This window comes from Henckelia pumila, unplaced genomic scaffold, assembly GCF_033568475.1.
Source record: "Henckelia pumila isolate YLH828 unplaced genomic scaffold, ASM3356847v2 CTG_429, whole genome shotgun sequence".
NCBI classification, from domain to species: Eukaryota; Viridiplantae; Streptophyta; class Magnoliopsida; order Lamiales; family Gesneriaceae; genus Henckelia; species Henckelia pumila.
Window position 1 is genome coordinate 355,899 of NW_027331826.1, and position 21,052 is coordinate 376,950.

General features: G+C 38.5%; 1 long non-coding RNA gene and 1 other non-coding gene across 2 annotated transcripts; both read left to right on the forward strand.

The window, feature by feature from the left end:
- Positions 1–3,497: 3,497 nt before the first annotated feature.
- LOC140871194 (small nucleolar RNA R71) lies at positions 3,498–3,604 on the forward strand. The gene has a single exon (XR_012147636.1). It is a non-coding gene; the product is annotated as a small nucleolar RNA R71 (small nucleolar RNA).
- A 14,482-nt stretch (positions 3,605–18,086) lies between these two features.
- Positions 18,087–20,428, forward strand: LOC140871152 (uncharacterized). Its single transcript, XR_012147621.1, has 2 exons — positions 18,087–18,367; positions 20,195–20,428. It is a non-coding gene; the product is annotated as an uncharacterized lncRNA (long non-coding RNA).
- The last annotated feature ends 624 nt before the right edge of the window (positions 20,429–21,052 follow it).

The window sequence follows — 21,052 nt, forward strand, 5'->3', positions numbered from 1 at the left end:
ATTTTAAACAAAAACGATTCCTCCCAAAAATAATGCTTGACATCAGATAAAAATTTTTTCTTCTGATGGAAAGACAGATTATGTGGGAGTGTGCTTGTGACTAGATAATTCGCAAAATTAGCATACCATGGTGAACTTTCTATGGAAAAAAGTTTTTCATCAGGGAACCAATCATCTATGTCATCTATCTCATTTGTTGCACCATCAGCAATGCATTCTAATCTAGATAGATGATCAGCTACTACATTTTCAACACCTTTCTTATCCCTGATCTCTAAATCAAATTCTTGCAAAAGTAAGATCCACCTAATCAGTCTAGGTTTCGCATCTTTCTTTGCCAACAAGTGCTTAATAGCAGAGTGATCTGTGTATATTGTGATTTTTGAGAGTACAAGGTATGAATGAAATTTATCCAGTGCAAATACTACAGCTAACAACTCTTTTTCAGTGGTGGCATAATTTAGTTGAGCTTCATTAAGAGTCTTGCTAGCGTAGTAAATAGTTTTGAATACCTTGTCTATTCGTTGGCCAAGCACTGCGCCAACAGCAGAGTCACTTGAATCGCACATGACTTCAAATGGAAGATCCCAGTTTGGTGATGTAAGTATTGGTGCAGTCACCAGTCTTTCTCTCAACACTTCAAAGGCCTGCAAACAATTTGAATCAAAGTCAAAAGGGGCATCTTTCATTAGCAAAGAAGGAAGAGGTTTGGAAATTTTTGAAAAATCCTTAATAAACTGCCGATAGAAGCCGGCATGGCCCAGGAAACTTCTGACTCCCTTGACTGTCGTAGGTGGAGGCAAATTTTGAATAACGTGCACTTTGGCTTTGTCCACCTCGATCCCCTGCTCAGAAATTCGGTGACCCAATACTATACCTTCTGTCACCATGAAATGGCACTTCTCCCAGTTCAGTACCAAATTTGTCTCCTCGCATCTCATTAAAACAGAATTCAAGTTATGCAGACATGCATCAAAAGATTTACCAAAAATAGAGAAATCATCCATGAAAATTTCTAAAATTTTTTCGATCATATCATAAAAAATGGCAGTCATGCACCTCTGAAAATTAGCAGGAGCGTTACATAACCCGAAAGGCATACGTCTATAGGCAAACGTACCATATGGGCAAGTGAAAGTCGTTTTATCCTGGTCTTCAGGTGCAATCGCTATTTTATTGTATCCCGAATACCCATCTAAAAAACAGTAAAACTCATACCCAGCCAGTCTCTCTAGCATTTGATCAATGAAGGGGAGGGGAAAATGATCCTTATGGGTTGCGTCATTTAGTTTTCTATAGTCTATGCACACACGCCAACCTGTAACTGTCCTAGTGGGTATCAGTTCATTTTTCTCATTCTGTATGACAGTAATTCCCCCTTCTTTGGTACACACTGCACCGGACTCACCCATGGACTATCAGATATAGGATAAATGATACCTGCATCCAGAAGTTTGATCGTTTCAGCTTTTACAACTTCCTGCATTTTTGGATTCAATCTCCTTTGTGGTTGGACCAATGGGTTGATGTTCTCTTCAATTAAAATCTTGTGCATGCATAAGGATGGATTGATTCCTTTGATATCCGCCACTTTCCAGGCAAACACACTCTTGTGTTTCTTGAGCACCTCCATTAGTCTGGCCTCCATCTCACCTGTCAAAAAGGAAGATATTATAACAAGTAACTTATCATTCTCACCTAAAAACATGTATTTGAGATGGACAGGTAATGGTTTCAATTCCACAGTAGGTGGTTCCTCAAGGCTTGGTTTCTGGAGAAATAAATCCTTCCGGTCACCAAGGTCTTCAAGTCTAAACTTTCCACCTCTTCTCCATGACTGGTTGTCATTCAAATATGCGGTCATCTCTTCAATTCCATCACTGAGAACATCCACTTGCTCAGAGATAATTGCAGCTTCTAATGGTTCCTGAAAAGTATCCTGCACATAATCAAATAACAGTGAGTCCACTACATCCAGTTGAAAACATTCTTCATTATTCTGAGAAAATTTTAAAGCATTAAAAACGTCAAACGAAATTTTCTCTTCTCCCACTCTTAACAGCAACTCCCCCTTCTGGACATCTATTAATGCCTTTCCTGTCGCCAGGAAGGGTCTACCCAATATGAGTGGCATGTCCAAATCCTCTTCCATATCTAACACCACAAAGTCCACGGGGAAGATGAATTTGTCCACTTTTACAAGCACATCCTCGATTATCCCCCGTGGATATTTGATGGACCTGTCTGCCAGTTGTATCGACATTCTGGTGGACTTTGGTTCTCCCAAGCTCAATTTCCTGAACACAGAGTAAGGCATTAGATTTATACTAGCACCCAAATCACATAAAGCTTTATGAAATTGAATATCATTAATCACACAAGGGATAGAGAAACTCCCTGGATCTTTTTGCTTTAATGGGATTTTATTTTGCACCAGTGCTGAGCAATTCTCAGTCAGACTAATCATTGCATGCTCCTCCAGTTTCCTCTTGTTGGAGAGGATCTCTTTCAAGAACTTTGCATAACTTGGCATTTGCATTAGTGCATCGGCAAAGGGAATATTAATATTTAATTTCTTGAATACTTCTAGGAATTTTCCAAACTGAGAATCTAGTTTTGCCTTCTTCAGGGCTGCAGGAAAAGGTGGTGGCACAACAATTTTTTCTTGTGAAGTGGGTGAAAGTGTTGGGATAGATGACTTACCTGCAATTCTTGTTGATGTATCCAATTCTGGCTCTTTCTCGACCTGTGGTGCAGGCTCTACTGTCTTCCCACTCCTCAGTTCGATTGCTTTTACCTGCTCCTTCAGATTCTTCTCTGTGTCACTCGGCAAGGTACCCTGATCTCTGCTGGAAATTGTTTTGGCCAATTGCCCTATCTGATTCTCCAGATTCTTTATCGAAGCATCTTGATTCTGCATCCGGGTTTCAGTAGATGATATGAATTGCTGCATCATCTGCTCTAAACTCGATTTCCCTTCTTGAGGCTGTCTGCCGTAGTTCTGATTCCTATATGGCTTATTGTTCTGTCCACTCCATGAGAAATTTGGATGCTGTCTCCACCCTGGATTATAGGAGTTCGAGAATGGGTCATTCTTTGGGCGATTTTGATTCCCCATGTGACTTGCCATAACTCCCTCTGGTTGAGAAAATGTTTGACAGTCTTTCGTGAAATGTTCTGCACCACATTTTTCACACCATACTTCTTGAACTCGCATCACAGAGTTTCCTATACTCAGTTCCTCAATTCTCTTGTTCATGACTTCAAGTTGAGCGGCCACTGATGTGAATGCATCAACCTGATGAATCCTATTAGATTTCCGGGCTGCACTCCTTTCAGATAAAGGGTGATAGCTACTAGATGCCATTTCCTCAATTAATTCATAACCATCCTCTAACGATTTTCGCAGTAAATTTTCACCTGCAGCTGCATCTAACATGGTACGATTAGAGTGAGAAAGACCATAATAAAAAGTTTGTACCACAAGACCATCTGGTAATTGGTGGTGTGGATATCTCCTTAGTAGATCTTTGTAGCGCTCCCATGCTTCATAAAATGTTTCCTGTTCTCCTTGGGAAAAAGTTGTGATGTCAGTTCTTAGTTTCATTGACTTAGATGGTGGAAAGTATTTGGTGAGGAAAGATTTCGCCAGATCATCCCAAGTCATGATGGAACCTGCAGGTAAATTTGTCAGCCATGCTTTCGCCTTATCTCGTAGTGAAAAAGGGAATAAACGCAAACGAATAGCATCATCAGAAACTCCCTGTATCTTGAATGTATCACAAATTTCCAGAAAATTTGTGAGGTGCACATAGGGTTCATCAATGACAGTCCCGCCAAATTGAAGTGTGTTCTGAATCATTTGAAGAATAGCAGGTTTTATCTCAAAGTGATTTGCCGCTACAGTTGGCCTGATGATGCTTGGTCTAGAACTTTCGATGTTTGGTAAGGCGAGATCCATCATGGATCTGTAAACTGGTTGTTCTTGTTCTTGTTCTTCTTCCATTTCTTCTTGTTGTTGCCTTCTTCTTCTTCTGTGAAAAGTTCTCTCGATTTCTGGATCAAAAGGCACTAATTCTTCAGATGAGTGTCGCATGCACTGCAAGAGAATCCTGCAGTTCACAGATGGAAAAGAGTGATTAAAATTTAATAGAGAAAAACCAAATAAAACAAATTAAAATCTCAATAGTCCCCGGCAACGGCGTCAAAAACTTGATCGACGGAATACTAACACTTAAATTTGCTCTAAAAATCTCTCAATTCCAGTCGAAATAATCGCAAGTGCACGATTCAAGTTATAATAAGATGTACTGAGTACGAGTATCGTCCTCAGGGACCAAACGATAATAATTTGTTTCTTTGATTTTTAACTACACAAAGTATCAAAAATTTGATTTTGGATTCTATCTAACATTTAACACTAAGAACTCAATGTAAATAATTTTAAATTTCACAATCACGAAACCAATTTGCACCACTAAAAGAAATAACAATTTGAAAGTATTTTGTTGGAATTTCGGTTCACCTTCCCCCTAATTGAACTGGACGATTGGAACTTAATTAATGCGCATAAGTTTGACAGAAATCCCTGTAACATTGACACTCTCTCTCGAGGTTATGCCAAACTAATCAAATCAGTGAAATAATTAAATCTCTCTAATTATTTATCACGACCGATTGCTTTGCGTTCTATGAATTCTACAGCTTTCAACCTGGTGGTCTATGGCTATCAACATGTCATAAATACCATATCTCTATGCATATTTTAAGTCCATGGATTCTATCATTCGTCCTAATTATGAACCTATCTCTCGACAACAATTCACAATTTACGAATCTATGTTAAGGGTAGCTAATCATCAACATAGAGAAAAACACATGATAAAATCAATTATAACATAAATCAAATCTCAATACGTCCGGTGATTCAATCACACTACAGTGTTTCGAGGTTCGGATCCCCTTGATTCCAACAAAATATAAGTTTAGCTACTGAACGTCATTACAAAATTCAATCTAAAAACAATGCTTAACATAAAAATTCAAAAAAGATGAAGAGAAAAACTCCCAACGGAGATGAGAAATCTTCAATATTCAGAGCCGCCTCCTCCTGTCTCTGTGCGTGTGTCCAACCCTCAAAACTGTTTAATAACATCCTATTTATATGGCCCAAGAGTCCTCGTCAAACCAATTACCCGAAATAAAATATTTTCCAAAATTACGTGCAGGCGCCCGAGCGGTAGAAAAGAGCCGCCCGGGCGCCTGAGCTCTGCCTCGAGGGTTTTTCTTCAAACGGGAGTGCGCGCGGGCGGTAGAAAAGTGCCGCCCTAGCGCCTTGTCTTTTTCCAGAAATACAAAGCCCTTCTCTTGCTTTCCTCACGGCCGCATGCGTGCAACGCCTTCTCACTATAAATCAGCATTTCCTAGTGATTTTCTGCAGTACAAATAAATAAACCAGAGGAGTGACTACAAACACAATAAAACAACAAAACAGAACAAGAATGGTAAGGAACAGACACAACATAACCGAAACGAATGCAAACAAACACAAAACATGCAAAATAACGCACAAAAACGACTCCTATCAAGCGAGCCTTGAAAGATGTTCGGGGACAGAGAATTTCTCGCTCAAGCGATCACGTTGCATTTCGAAAAAAAAATTGGTAGAAGTCGTCTCGCTCGAGCGCCACGTCTTGCCGCTCGAGCGAGCCTTGTTTTTCGAAAATACACACAGTTCGGCATGTACTGTGTGTTCGGGATTTTATTATTATTTTAATATATTTTACCTATTTTTGAGTGTTTTAAGTCTACTAGGAAACTTTTAAGTTATATATTTTTGATATCTTTGCAATATCTTGCATTATCTTTTATTTTGGAATTGTAAACTATAAATACATTGTTATTATTCATTAATAATAGTTTTCAGTTTTATGCATAATTTTTCTTCAAATTCTCTCAAGAATTTTATTGAAGCCTTGCCTTTGTTCAAAATCAAACTTATCAAAGTTCTAAACTTTGTGGCGTTTGTCAATTGATTTTCATTGAAGATTGTCAGATACAAGTTATCTGAAGGTTTTCTTGAATTCAATTGTTCCGTAATTTCTGTTGTTAATAGTTCATCGACTAAAAGTGAAAATTCACATTCTATCTTTTATTATTTTTCCGCGAGAATATACTTGTCTTAAGATAGATCAAAAACATTAATTGGGTCTTTTTTTTAATTGATCTGAGGGCATGAATTGGATTATTTTCGTGTTTGTTTTTCATTAATCAACCGAATTCATATCAATATCGGTTTTAATATGCATGATATTTTTACGAAAGGTTATGAACATGAAAATGAGGAAGTTTATGATAAGAAGCATGATGATATATGATATGATGCATGAAAGATATTTTGGATGTTGTATGTGTTTTGTGGTGGCAATATGGGATTGGAACTCCTGAATGAGCTCCGGAGGGGCCTTTCCAAATTATGGATCACGGGATGGAATATACGGATTGGAACTCCGGAGGGGCCTTTCCAAAGAAAAAAAGTTTAAAGGCAAAAGCCTTATGCTTTTTTTAAAAAAAAAAAGAAAACACCTCCAAAACCGGGGGGTGGGGGGTGGGGGAGGTGGGGTGTTTAGGCAGACCCCTACCTATATATAATCAAAACAGAACAAAATGCAGAGGGGGAGGGATACTAGACCAAGACCTCCCCAAAGACTACAATATTTACATCAAAACATAAAGCATAAAGACTACAAGAGTCCAAAATACAAATCAAAACACCGATGGTCAAGGAGAAGCCTGCAGTGAATGCCTACCTACACCGCCAAGAAAGCAGCGGAACACCAACAATAAAAACAGCTCAGGGAGGTCGGCCCGAAGACAAACTCCTTGTGCTGCACCGAGTCCTGGAGCCAACTCTCTTCTGGGATCTCGTACGAACAGAGAGGAAGGGAGAGTGTAGAACCTAAAATCTAATCTACTAAATCGCATGCATTAAATTTATTAAATTTAAGGATTATTATTTTTAGGTTTAATTATTTTAAATTCTTTATTTGAATTATGTGTTAATAAAATATTTATATTATTTATTCAATGATTTTATTGTACTAACTATTTAATTAATGATTTTAATTGTTTAGTTTATTCTTTTAAATGATTTTAATTGTTTAGTTTATTCTTTTAAATGATTTTAACTGTGTAGCTTATTTGTTTAAATATTTTCAAGGTGTCCAAATTATTTATTTAAAATAACCTTAGTTTAGCGGTTAGTTATTTTAAATTATTTTAAATGTCTAGCTTATTTATTTAAATCCTCACTACAAGAAAAATGCTCATCAACAACAGCTAAAAACAGTTTTCGTAGGCCCCTAAAAACTGTAGTGAACCTGCATGGAATCACCTACTAACTGGCAACTAATAGCATGCATTAAACATAATACAACAAAATACTTAACAGAGTAAAACGTGCGGAAACATAATCCATAAATTACATATCAGATTAGTAAAATATATCCAGGCTTAATACTGTAGTGATACAACCATATCGAAAAACATAAAAGTAAATATTATACAGCTATATCGAATCCTGCTGTATAATAAACTCCTCAAGGCTCCTGCTCCCTAGTCCTGCCTTGAACTACCAGCTCCGTCCATCCTGCGACCTGCCCCGTGGAATAGGGTGTCCAAGATAACAACTAGGACGTGAGCGCTAACGCCCAGTACATAAACATGAGTAAACATATGTATATAGTGCATGCAACATGATGACTGGTAAATGGTCATCTGAAAAGTCATGCTCAGTACCGGCGCCACATGAGTGCTGCCACCGCACGGATCAACCTCTGGGTGCAACCACACTCTTCAAGTACACCAGAGTAGTCAGACATAAATGTCCCCGCCGTCGCGGTACTCTCATTGACAGTCTATCGAGTATAGAGCTGAGCGGTTCTATAATCAGGTATATCAAGGTATAGGCTCAACGTGTATATGTACATGACATATAGAAAGTGGTAAATCATATATCATGCCATATAATAATGCCAAATAAATGCAACATATAAACATGTATACTCGCTGGCAATCTCAGTCAATGTGTACGTACCTCTAGGCTAATTCAAGTATAGTAGGATCCTAGGTTCCAAGCCTATATTCAAAAGTTTACCGTATCACTACATAAATTCTATAAGCCTTAACTAAGCTAATAAGTACTCCCAAAACTTAAATAGATTCCCGGACCATACCTTCGTCCGTAGATAGCCCTTTGGAGTCGCTAGTCCCGGATGACTATAACCACTCCTTGGTTATTCCAGAACCTCTATTATAACCGATAGGGCCCTCAAGTGTATATCTCACACTATATAACTGAAGAAGGAACCTCGGAAATTCGTATTTCAAAATGAAATCGAATGAGCCTTATTTGTATGAAACGTTTCGGACGAGTTCGGGCCCTCCGAACATGAGTTCTGATCGTCCGATCCAACTCACTGTCTGCATGCGAGACACGTCGAGTTCGGATCGTCTGATCTCTACTTTGGGTCATCCGAAATGCTCTAAGTCCAACACTTGTCAAAATTCATTGTTGAGTAATCCTGCCTACTTGGCACAAACAAGTTCGGGCCATCCGAACTTGAGTTCGGATCGTCCGAACCAGCCTTAACTCCGAAGTCAACAAGCTCACCTTCGGAGCCCCCGGTGGTCAAGTTCGGGCCGTCCGAAATCCTCTTTGGATCGTCCGAACTGGCTCAGACAATGAAATTTCATTTCTTGCTTCTGAAGTCTGATTAAATCCCGGAATTGGTTAATTACCAACCCTTAATCATGTTTAACATATTATTATCTTAAAATTAGTTCTGGGTTACTACATTTTTCCCACCTTTAGATATTTCGTCCGCGAAATAAATTCTAAAGACAAATCAAGATAACAATATGAAATATCAAACCACGTTTTATTACAACAACTGTAATTACAACTATATGGTAATCAAAAATACAAAGCAAACAACTCAGGATATTCTGCTTGCATACGACTTTCAATTTCCCAAGTTGCTTCTTCAATGCCTCGGCGCTGCCACTATACCATCACAAGTGGTATAGTCTTGTTCCGAAGAACTTTTTCCTTTCTGTCTAAGATACGGATTGGTCGTTCAACAAAAGACAGATCTGGTTCTAGCTGAATATCAGTAGACTGAATCACATGAGATTCATCAGCTATATACTGTTGAAGTAACGACACATGAAAAACATTATGTATACTGGAAAGATTTGGCGGTAAAGCCAAACGATATGCAACATCTCCGATTTTATCCAGTATCTGGAAAGGTCCAATAAAACGAGGAGACAACTTGCCTTTCACGCCGAATCTCATCACCTTCCTGAAAGATACTCGTAGAAACACATATTCACCAGGCTCAAACTGAAGTGGCCTGCGACGAATATTAGCATAATTGGCTTGTATATCTTGAGCAACATTGATCCTATGCTTGATCAAATCTACCTTGTCTACAATCTGATGCACCAATTCAGGACCCTCGACTTGTCATTCTCCGACTTCATCCCAAAATAACGGAGTACGACACCGTCGACCGTACAATGCCTCGAAAGATGTCATATCAATACTACGATGATAACTGTTATTGTAGGCAAATTCGATCAAAGGTAACTGATCCTGCCAAGATAAGCCAAAGTCCATGACAGAAGAATGTAGCATATCCTCCAATGTACGAATCGTCTGCTCTGACTGTCCGTTAGTCTCCGGATGATATGCAGTTCTCAAACTCAGAGTGGTACCCAACGCCACCTGAAAACTACCCCAAAAACGTGAGGTAAATCGTGGGTCTCTATCACTGACTATGCTCACTAGAATCCCATGAAATCGCACTATCTCCTGGATGTATAAACGTGCCATGCGATCAAAAGAATACTCCCGGTTATAAGGAATAAAGTGTGCTGATTTTGTCAAACGGTCAACAATGACCCAAATAGCATCACACTGACGTAAAGTCATAGGTAAGTGGGTAACAAAATCCATAGTTACGTGCTTCCACTTCCATTCGGGAATCTCAAGATTCTGCAATAATCTCCCTGGTCGTCGATGTTCAGCCTTGACCTGTTGACAAACCAAACATCTTGAAACAAATTGATAAACACTCCTCTTCATCCCTTTCCACCAGAATCTAGTTCGCAAGTCCTTATACATTTTCATGCTTCCAGGATGAACTGATAATCGACTCCTGTGAGCTTGAGATAGAATATCGTTCCTGAGCTCCGCAACATTAGGTAGAACCACTCGATTAGATAAGCACAATAAACCATCTGCCTGAAAATGAAATCCAGATGTATTAACTCCATTGGTTAAATGTGCCAAACGCTGAGTCTTAACATCAGATATCTGAGCATCTCTGATCCGAGAATACAATGTTGGCTCAGACAAAATAGTATACAATCGAATCCCATTTCTCCCTTTCTTGTGCTTGAGCGTAAAACTCAATGAACAGCACTCTTGAATCATATGAGATACTTCACTTGTCTGAAGTGCAGAAAGTCTCACTTGCCGACTCAAGGCATCAGCAGTAAGATTAAAAGAACCTGGATGATATTTGATTTCACAATCATAATCCTTCAGAAGATCCATCCAGCATCTCTGTTGCATATTCAACTCCGCTTGAGTGAATAAATACTTCAAACTCTTGTGATCCGTGAATATCTCAAATTTCTCGCCATAAAGATAATGCCTCCAGATCTTGAGTGCAAATACAATGACGGCTAACTCGAGATCATGTACTGGATAATTACTCTCATGCGTCTTCAACTATCGAGAAGCATAGGCAATAACATGTCCATGCTGTGTCAGAACACATCCTAACCCCTGACCAGAGGCATTAGTATATACAACATAACCTCCTGATCCATAAGGTAGAGCTAACACAGGTGCAGTAGTAAGACGTCCACGCAGCTCGTGAAATGACTCCTCACAATTCGAGGACCATATGAAGGCAACATCTTTCCGTGTAACCTGTGTCAAAGGTCTGGCCAACTGTGCAAAATTCTCGATGAATCGAAGGTAATATCCAGCTAAACCCAAGAAACTACGAATCTCAGCAACCGTCATCGGACGAGACCAATTCAGCACTGCCTCTATCTTACTAGGATCAACAGATATCCCTTCATTAGAAATCACATGACCGAGAAACACTACCCGATCAAGCCAGAATTCACACTTGCTCAATTTCGCATACAGCTGCTTATCTCGTAACGTCTGTAAAACAATCCTCAAATGTTGTGCATGCTCATCCTTGTCATGATAATAGACAAGAATATCATCAATGAAGATGATGACAAATCTATCCAGATATTCTCGAAATACCTGATTCATCAAATTCATAAAGACTACCGGTGCATTCGTTAAACCAAATGGCATAACCAGAAATTCATAATGCCCGTATCTGGTCCTAAAAGCAGTCGTAGAAATATCTGAGTCTCGTACCCACATCTGGTGGTATCCAGATCTCAGATCTATCTTGGAGTAAACAGAAGTACCCTGTAGTTGATCGAATAGATCATCAATCCGCGGCAAAGGATACTTATTCTTGATGGTGACATGATTCAACTGCCTGTAATCAATACACAATCGCATCGATCCATATTTCTTCCTGACGAAAAAAACAGGTGCTCCCCACGGAGAAACACTCGGACGAATATATCCCTTATCAAGCAGATCCTGTAACTGCTGTTTCAATTCCCTCATCTCCGATGGTGCTAGAAGATAAGGAGCTCGGGATATAGGCGTAGTTCCTGGTACTAAATCAATAGTAAATTCAACCTCTCGCACCGGAGGAAAACCAGGAATCTCATCAGGGAATACATCAGGAAACTCACTGACTACCGGTAACTGATCAATACCCGTACTACTCATGGACATATCAACTGCATAGATAAGGTAGCCCTCCCCACCTGACTCCAAGACATGACATGCCTTCAGAGCCGAAACAAGTGGCATCGGAGGTCGCGCACCCTCACCATAAAAATACCAGCTATCACCCTTAGCAGGATGAAACTGTACCAGACGCTGATAACAATCCACAGTAGCGTGATACAAAGTCAGTATATCTATTCCCAAAATACAATCAAAATCTGCCATCGCTAATATCATCAGATTAGCTGACAATACATTACCTTCAAACTCTAGAAGGCAACCCATCACTAGACGCTTAGTTACTATCTCCTGCTCCAGTGGAGTAGATACAAATAAATCCATATCTAATGATACATAAGGTAATCTATGTCTCTTAACAAAGCGACTAGAAATAAAGGAATGCGATGCTCCAGTATCAATTAAAACAAGTGCAGGAATACCACATAACAGAAAGATACCTGCCAACATGCGATCACTTCCCTCAGTAGCCTGTTCTTGAGACAAAGCAAATACCTGCCCTTGAGTCTGGGGAGGGTAACCAGAAGAACTCTGTGGTGCTGGCTGCTGTCGTGAAAAAGTAGAAGCCTGAGATCCAACCTGTGATCCCGATCCACTAGCAGAACCCATGCGCTGAGGACAATCTCTCCGCAAATGTCCCTGCTGACCACAAATATAACAAGCACCAGTAGCTCTCCGACATGAAGCTGCAGGATGCTTCCCTCCACAGTGACTACAAAACTCCTCCTTCTTCTTCTTCTTCCCAAAACGGAACATACCTCGTGAACCACGAGATCCAGATAAAGTAGTAGGAGTAGAAGAAGACGTAGGTCCAGATTGCACAACAGATTGAGCTCTAGGCTCAAATGATCCACTAAGTTGTGCTGGCATCAACAAATGTGCACGCCTGTTGCTGGTCTCCACAAGACGGCAACGGTTCACCAAAGTCTCATAAGATACTGGGTCATCACAGATAACAACCTGTGAGTAGATATCTTGGTTCAGGCCTTGTAGAAAGAGATCATACTTTGATGCATCACTCTTATTAATATGAGGACTGAAAGGTAGCAGATCAAGAAATCGTTGCTGATATTGATCAATAGTTATTGATCCTTGCCTCAGAGTAAGCAAATCCATCGATCGTGCTTGGCGAACAGCTGGAGGAAAATACAGTTTCTGGGACTGCTGACATAAATCTCCCCAAGTCACCTGTCCTCTCTCAGTACGTGCCTGAGCAGCTTTGGCATCCCACCAAAAACGTGCTCGATCCTCTAGAACAAATTCTAGAACTTCCAATTTCTGATCCTCAGTACAATCGAAAGCACGAAAAGTACTCTCGAGTTTAGACATCCAACTTCTTGCTTGTTCAGGATTCTCGCCTCCCACCAAAGGTTTCGGTCCTACTTGCATGAATTTATTGATAGAGTAGCGACGTCTACCCTCATGATGACGATGTTGATCATCATGATGGCGGTGATGACGATTATGATGACCACCTCTCTGGCCAACACTACCGTGACTCTCGTCAGCCATATCCTGAAAAGAATTGCACATTAAAATCCCAAATGCGCAAGAATTACTCAAAACTAATTCTAAATCCCAAGTACTAATCCCAAAATCTAAGCATGATCTGATACAAAAAATGTAGTGACCCTGCATGGAATCACCTACTAACTGGCAACTAATAGCATGCATTAAACTTAATACAGCAAAATACTTAACAGAGTAAAACGTGCGGAAACATAATCCATAAATTACATATCAGCTTAGTAAAATATATCCAGGCTTAATACTGTAGTGATACAACCATATCAAAAAACTTAAAAGTAAACATTATACAGTTATATCGAATCCTGCTGTATAATAAACTCCTCAAGGCTCCTGCTCCCTAGTCCTGCCTTGAACTACCAGCTCCGTCCATCCTGCGACCTGTCTCGTGGAATAGGGTGTCCAAGATAACAACTAGGATGTGAGCGCTAACGCCCAGCACATAAACATGAGTAAACATATGTATATAGTGCATGCAACATGATGACTGGTAAAGGGTCATCTGAAAAGTCATGCTCAGTACCAGCGCCACATGAGTGCTGCCACCGCACGGATCAACCTCTGGGTGCAACCACACTCATCAAGTACACCAGAGTAGTCAGACATAAATGTCCCCGCCGTCGCGGTACTCTCAGTGACAGACTATCGAGTATAGAGATGAGCGGCTCTATAATCAGGTATATCAAGGTATAGGCTCAACGTGTATATGCACATGACATATAGAAAGCGGTAAATCATATATCATGCCATATAATAATACCAAATAAATGCAACATATAAACATGTATACTCGCTGGCAATCTCAGTCAATGTGTACGTACCTCTAGGATAATTCAAGTATAGTAGGATCCTAGGTTCCAAGCCTATATTCAAAAATTCACCGTATCACTACATAAATTCTATAAGCCTTAACTAAGCTAATAAGTACTCCCAAAACTTAAATAGATTCCCGGACCATACCTTCGTCTGTAGATAGCCCTTTGGAGTCGCTAGTCCCGGATGACTATAACCACTCCTTGGTTATTCCAGAACCTCTATTATAACCGATAGGGCCCTCAAGTGTATATCTCACACTATATAACTGAAGAAGGAACCTCGGAAATTCGTATTTCAAAATGAAATCGAATGAGCCCTATTTATAGGAAAAGTTTCGGACGAGTTCAGGCCCTCCGAACCTGAGTTCGGATCGTCCGATCCAACTCACTATCTGCATGCGAGACACGTCGAGTTCGGATCGTCCGATATCTACTTCGGGTCGTCCGAAGTCCTCTAAGTCCGACACTTGTCAAAATTCATTGCTGAGTAATCCTGCCTACTTGGCACAAACAAGTTCGGGTCGTCCGAACTTGAGTTCGGATCCTTCGAACCAGCCTTAACTCCGAAGTCAACAAGCTCACCTTCGGAGCCCCCGGTGGTCAAGTTCGGGCCGTCCGAAATCCTCTTCGGATCCTCCGAACTGGCTCAGACAATGAAATTTCATTTCTTGCTTCTGAAGTCCGATTAAATCCCGAAATTGGTTAATTACCAACCCTTAATCATGTTTAACATATTATTATCTTAAAATGAGTTCTGGGTTACTACAAAAACTGTTGTTAAAAGCAGTGTTGTTAAATGTGGCGCCCATAGACAACGGTGAAAAACTGTTGTCTTTTGGTCTACGACAACGGTTTTGCAACATTTTTTCACCGTTGTGTTTTGCGCATTCGACAACAGTTTGACAACAAATAAAAACCGTTGTCTTTTTTGAGATAAAAAACAAAAAAAATAAAATTAAATACAAAATTTTTTAGTAATATAGATCATTTAAAATATAAAATTCAAAAATAAAATTTAATACACAATTATCCAACATTTGGAAATAATATTTACAACATTCTAAAGTTGAATCATTTAAATTTGTTGGAACATTTTTCAAATCTTCATGAACTTGGAACTTCTTGTCCTCCATGGATTCCATGTTCTCCGGCAGCCACCTCCTCTTCAAGACCCCCCCCCCCCCCCATGTGGCCGCATCATCTAGGGACTTTACTTCCTTATTTTGATGTGTTTCATCAAATGCTTCACGCTTCTCTGAAAACCTTCGTTGGCAAATCCGAATCTATATTCCTGAATCTGTAAAATATTAAAATAATCGAAGGAAAGAGAGGAAAACAAATTGTACGAGCATTAGCATCATACAGTCTGCCCATTAAGATCTACCACCCAATGACAACAATACATAAATCAAAATACGATTGTTACTTTACAGAAAATATTGCCAAACAATATACATGTAACAAATCACTCATAAACAAAGCCAACCACATCATAAACACCAAGGAACTACATAAAAAATTAAAGTTACAAGGAACCTTCACTCTTACCTTTAGTTACAAGGGACTAATCGAAAAACTCCCAGAAATCTGAGCTTATAAGTTCACAAGATATCCATTAGCTATTAATGAACTGCATTCCCCTCAAAGAATGCAAATTACCATGTTCAAGACCTATTCAATACCAGATATGTAAGATCAGCAGGTCAACAAATATGGGGCAAAAAACTCATCCAGCAAGACTAAATCAACATTCCCAATAGCTAAGACAAGACATTCAGGTTTTTCTGTCGCATGTCCAATGACTCATCAACTCCCAAAATTAAAAAAAAAAATGGAACAGAGAAAGAAGTCCATCAACGTGGCCATAAATTTATGGGAAAAGGCTGCTCCAAATGGAGTAAACTTAAACCTAGTACAAATATTTATCATCTATCTTGACATTATCTCCCCCAATGGTTGTTCAAAAATATGTTCGCAGCTCAAAAATATGTTCGCATAAACACCAAAACTTAATATCAAAATTAGAGCTTAAGATAAGATTTTGTCCATATACCTTCATAGATTTCACGACATGATGTTGAAACAACAAGAATTGCTCGACACTAGTAGACTTCTGCACCGAACTTGGCTGTCTTGCCGAAAAGCTTCAAAATCCAACCGTCTAACACAAATAACATAATTAAGACGATTAACTTTAAACGCACATAAGTAACAAATTGTAGTGAATCTCCCAATAACTTCTCTCAACTCGCATTGGGAACATATTATCTGAATTTGAAACAAGAACATTGAATTCCTAATTTTAACTGAAAAATGAATTAAATGGCTTCATATATACTGACCATCATATGATGAAAAAGAAACCAATTTCAAAGAATACTAGCATGATATTTCCCTTCAACAAAACAAGAGCTATATATGGTAAACAATTAATTAATGGAAATTAAAGTTGTGTTGATGAGTTTGAAAAGGATTATCTGTTCTTCATGGCGGGGATACCGACCATTCGGATTTGCTGCATCCACTTGATTCTCTGCCCTCCATTTTCTGCATTTTTGCACATCATTATACCTCCAAATATATATATATATATATATATATATATATATATTTATATTTATATTTTTTAAAAAAAACAAAAATAAATATAATGGTCTTACTGTATGTTTGTCAGCAATCATGGTGAGAATTCCAGTCCCATCTATATATATACATGTATGGTTGAAAAATTTCGAAGAGACAACAAATTTGAAAGCTAGAGATTGAACTTTGTAGAAAAATTGCATACTGTATTCTCTATATACACCTATGGTAACTTAGACTATTCAAAGTTTCATTTGACAAATATATTCATGTGCCTCCTATCTACCATGCCAAATGCAACAACTTAGATGCACATTTTTATATAGATTGGTTAGCCTCCTTTAAAATGACATGATTTATTGCTATTTTAAAAAATGCATTAGACACACAATATTAATCGAGAAGTAGAATCTACAAGTAGGCAGCTAGCTTATCATCAATGAACAAGTTCGTTACAGAAATCATGGTAGAAAATAAAAGAAACTACTTTAGTTTATAACCTCTATGTGTTCGGCCAACTTGGACACATACACATTTTCCTCATGTGCTGAATAAGCTGGAGACATGTTTTGTGAGATAAATTGAATTCAAACCTGCGCAAATTTCAGGAAGTCTTACATTATTACAAATAAAAAAGAAAAGTTCCTAGGTTGTCTTATGTTACAAAATACAAGTAAAAAGTTAAACCATTTGCAAATTCAAGGTTCAACTCACATCTCAAACCCCATAAAAGTGCATATCACATTTTTAAAACACAAACAATAATCCAAACTTCTATTTATTTCCCAAATTCCGAATGCGTGGACAAAAACCCCATAGAGGCACAAACAGAACCATGATTTAAAATGCCTCAATTGACACAAATATTTAATGATGTAGTGATATATAACCCAAAAACACTCTTTACCCTCATACTTTCGTCAGCGATCCATTTCTTAAAAAAAAACCTTAAATATTTTACTCGTTGCCGAGACATCGAAATATTTAAAGTGTATAAATTCTTGGATTTTCAAGCTTGTGTTTTATTTAGTGCAATTTAATTTATAGTCCTAGATGTCAATTGGAGTAGAACTTTTTAAAAGTATGTAGCACTTTTTCTCCAATCCCTCACACACTCACAATTATATACATACATCTATACTTACACACTTAAACTTAAATACATAACCCTAGCCCCAAATCATACTCTCAAACCTCACTCAATCTCACGCCTAACACACACACACACACACACACACACACACATATATATACATGACATTCCCCTATTTTTCCTCCATAGCATCCATCGGCTTCTTCTTCTAGAGCTCACGCCGCCTGTATTTTTCCCTTCTTCTCCGGTGAGGCATCTCCTAGGCGAGCTGGTCAAAGCTGTTGCTTCCTCCCTTGAGCTCGGATTCCAGCTCGTTCCAGCCTAGTTCATTTCGGCAGAAATTTTATGCCCTGTTTTCGAAGGAAATGGAATCGGCTCCAGCTAAACTGAGCTCTTTCCCCCATTTCTGATTTTTTTTAGTTTAAGGCAAGACTATGGTTTCTTTGCTTCACCTTATAAATTATTATATGTTGTGTATTGCATTTCTTGAAGCATTCAAATTTTTAAGTATATTACTGCCCTGTTCGAAAATTAATGTATCCCTGCCCTTCGAAATAACTGCTATGATTTATTGTTCGATGTGTTGCATTCGATTGTTGTTGGCATGAGGGTCTTGTGATGTTCGAAAGTTTTCAGGATTTATTTGCATATGGTTCGAGCACTTTTTCAGCTTCTCTTCATGCTTGTGTTCGAGCATTTGCCCAGTTTTATTTCAATGCTCGTGATTCGAATATTTCCAGAAGTTTTCCTAGCATGTTGGTTCGATTATTGTCCATTTTTCTTCATGGCATGGCTTGTTCAAAAATTTCAGATTTATGTACATGGCTTTGTTCGAAACTCAAGATTTATTTCCATGCCTTGTTGGTTCGAAATCTTGTGTTTTGTTGGTGTTGATTTGGATGGTGATTTAGAGCTACCATGGATGATATGTAGTTCACATGGTAGCGACTAGGATGACTTGAAGTTAGTTTGTGGGATGGAGTTGAGGTGCATTCGAGTAATGGGGATTGTTGGGCTCAGTTATGATAGGGTTTGAGGGGCTGCCTTCAAGCTGGATTTAAGGTGATTAAAGGTGAGTTGTAGGTGCTGGAAATGAGGTGGAATGTTGGTCTTGGTCCTAGGATTAGAGGATAGGAAGATTGGAAGATTTATATCTAAGTTTTGGTTGAGTTTGAAATTGAATCTTGAGCAGAATTTTAAGAGTATCGGGGCTGTCCGGAAATGTATACCTAAGGTGGGGTTAAAGTCAGAATTTTGATAATGGCTCGGGTTTGGAACTTGTCTTAGATGTTGGGAATATGTCGGTTCAAGCGGGAATCAATTCGGTTAAGTTTTGGTCGAGTTCTAGATTTTTGAATGTAAAGGTGCAGAATTCTAGGATTTTAAGCTTGCTGCCCAGAAATAGAATTTTTATAAAATGATTGCTTAGGAATAAAATTCCGAGGATGATTTCCCTACTTAGTTCTAAGTGTCATTGAGTTGTGGTTTCAAGCGGAATCCTTTTTGAATAAGAATCGAGTAAGTTACAAATCTTACGGGCAAACCGCTCGAATTTGTCTTAAGCGCTAAATTATGGTTTAGTTTCCCATCCTTTGGTTTGTCTCCTAAATCACTATCCCGGTCCTCCATGTTTGAGTCATTTGCATGATTATCGATCAAACATTTACATGTATGTCATATTTACATATGCATGCTAAGTTCCATATTCAAGAATGAAAGAAAATATTTTTAGGAACAACGTGAGATGACTGTGACTATAGAAAGTATGGGTTTGGACGGGCTGGGAGACGTTCTGGCTTCCCTTGCCAAATTTATGGGCTTGGACGGGCCGGGATAAATCCTAGCTTCCCTTACCAAGTATGGGTTCGGACGGGCTGAGAGAAATCTTGGCTTCCCTTACCAAGTATGGGCAAGACGGGTTGGGAGAAATCCTAACTTCCTTGCGGCATAGTGCACTGCAGCCATGATCATGATCGAAATCACAGAGTCACAATCCAAGGATCTAAGTTCAAATATTTATGACTATGTTTCAGTACAGTTTATGCAGATATATGGATTATGTTTGACTTAGCCATGCATATGTTTCATTCATGTTCACTTCATTCTTTTAGAAATCATTTGTTTAAATTAAGGGCACAAAGTATTTTACTACAAGATATTTTTAATCTGCCTGTGCTTGTATTTATGTAGTACTCGTTATCCCCCCCATATTCTTGCTGAGTCTTTTAGACTCACTACACTTATTGTTTTCAGGTGAGGAGTATTTCATTGAGATTGCGGGGAAGGACTATCGAGTGGACTGTGATGCGGGCACGTCACATCCCTCTGACCATGTCAGTCTTCCGCAAAAGTTTATTTTAGCACTTTAAAGTCTTTCATCTTGTTAATTTTGTAAATGTAAAGATAATATTGTTTGGAATTTTTTGTGGGCACTTATGTATCAAATTATTTAACTTTTGGATATTTGGAGTGTCAATCTCTTTCTCAGGTTTTCGTTTATTTTTTTTTCTTGGTCTAGTTTATTTAGTGTTGTTGGTTGTGTTTTTAATTTGCTATCTGTGACAGGCGGGTTTAATCAAAACAGATAGGTCATGCCAAAATTTTTTGAAAACATGTATTTTATTTAATCATTAATTATAAGAAGTAGTTAAGTTCGTTTCAGTTGGTATCAGAGCATGGTTCAGGTTTGGGTTGTGCCTACTGCCGGTTGCAAGAAACTCGAGAAATCTCGCCTCAAAGTCTGTAAGTTTTTAAAGAATTTTATATGTTAGTCATACTTGAATTGATACGTTAAATGTTTTGATGTCATCTTCTTTTTAAAAATATTTTCAAAACTAGATGTTTAATTTGTTTAAGTGCGTAGTTTAGTGTTTATTTTCGTTTAAAAATTTGTTTTAGTAGTTTAAAATGTACCATTCAAATGTTTATTTTTATAGCATGCGGTTTCAAGTTAAATGAAGTTGGTGTACCAATATTCCATCCAGTTTTAGACAATACGTGGCTGTTGTTTGAGTTATTAGGTAGTGTTATCAATTTTGATCAGATTGTAGGAGTTTGTTGGGAAAAATTAAACTTGCGTATTAGGAAATATTAATTGTGTGCTATTATTGT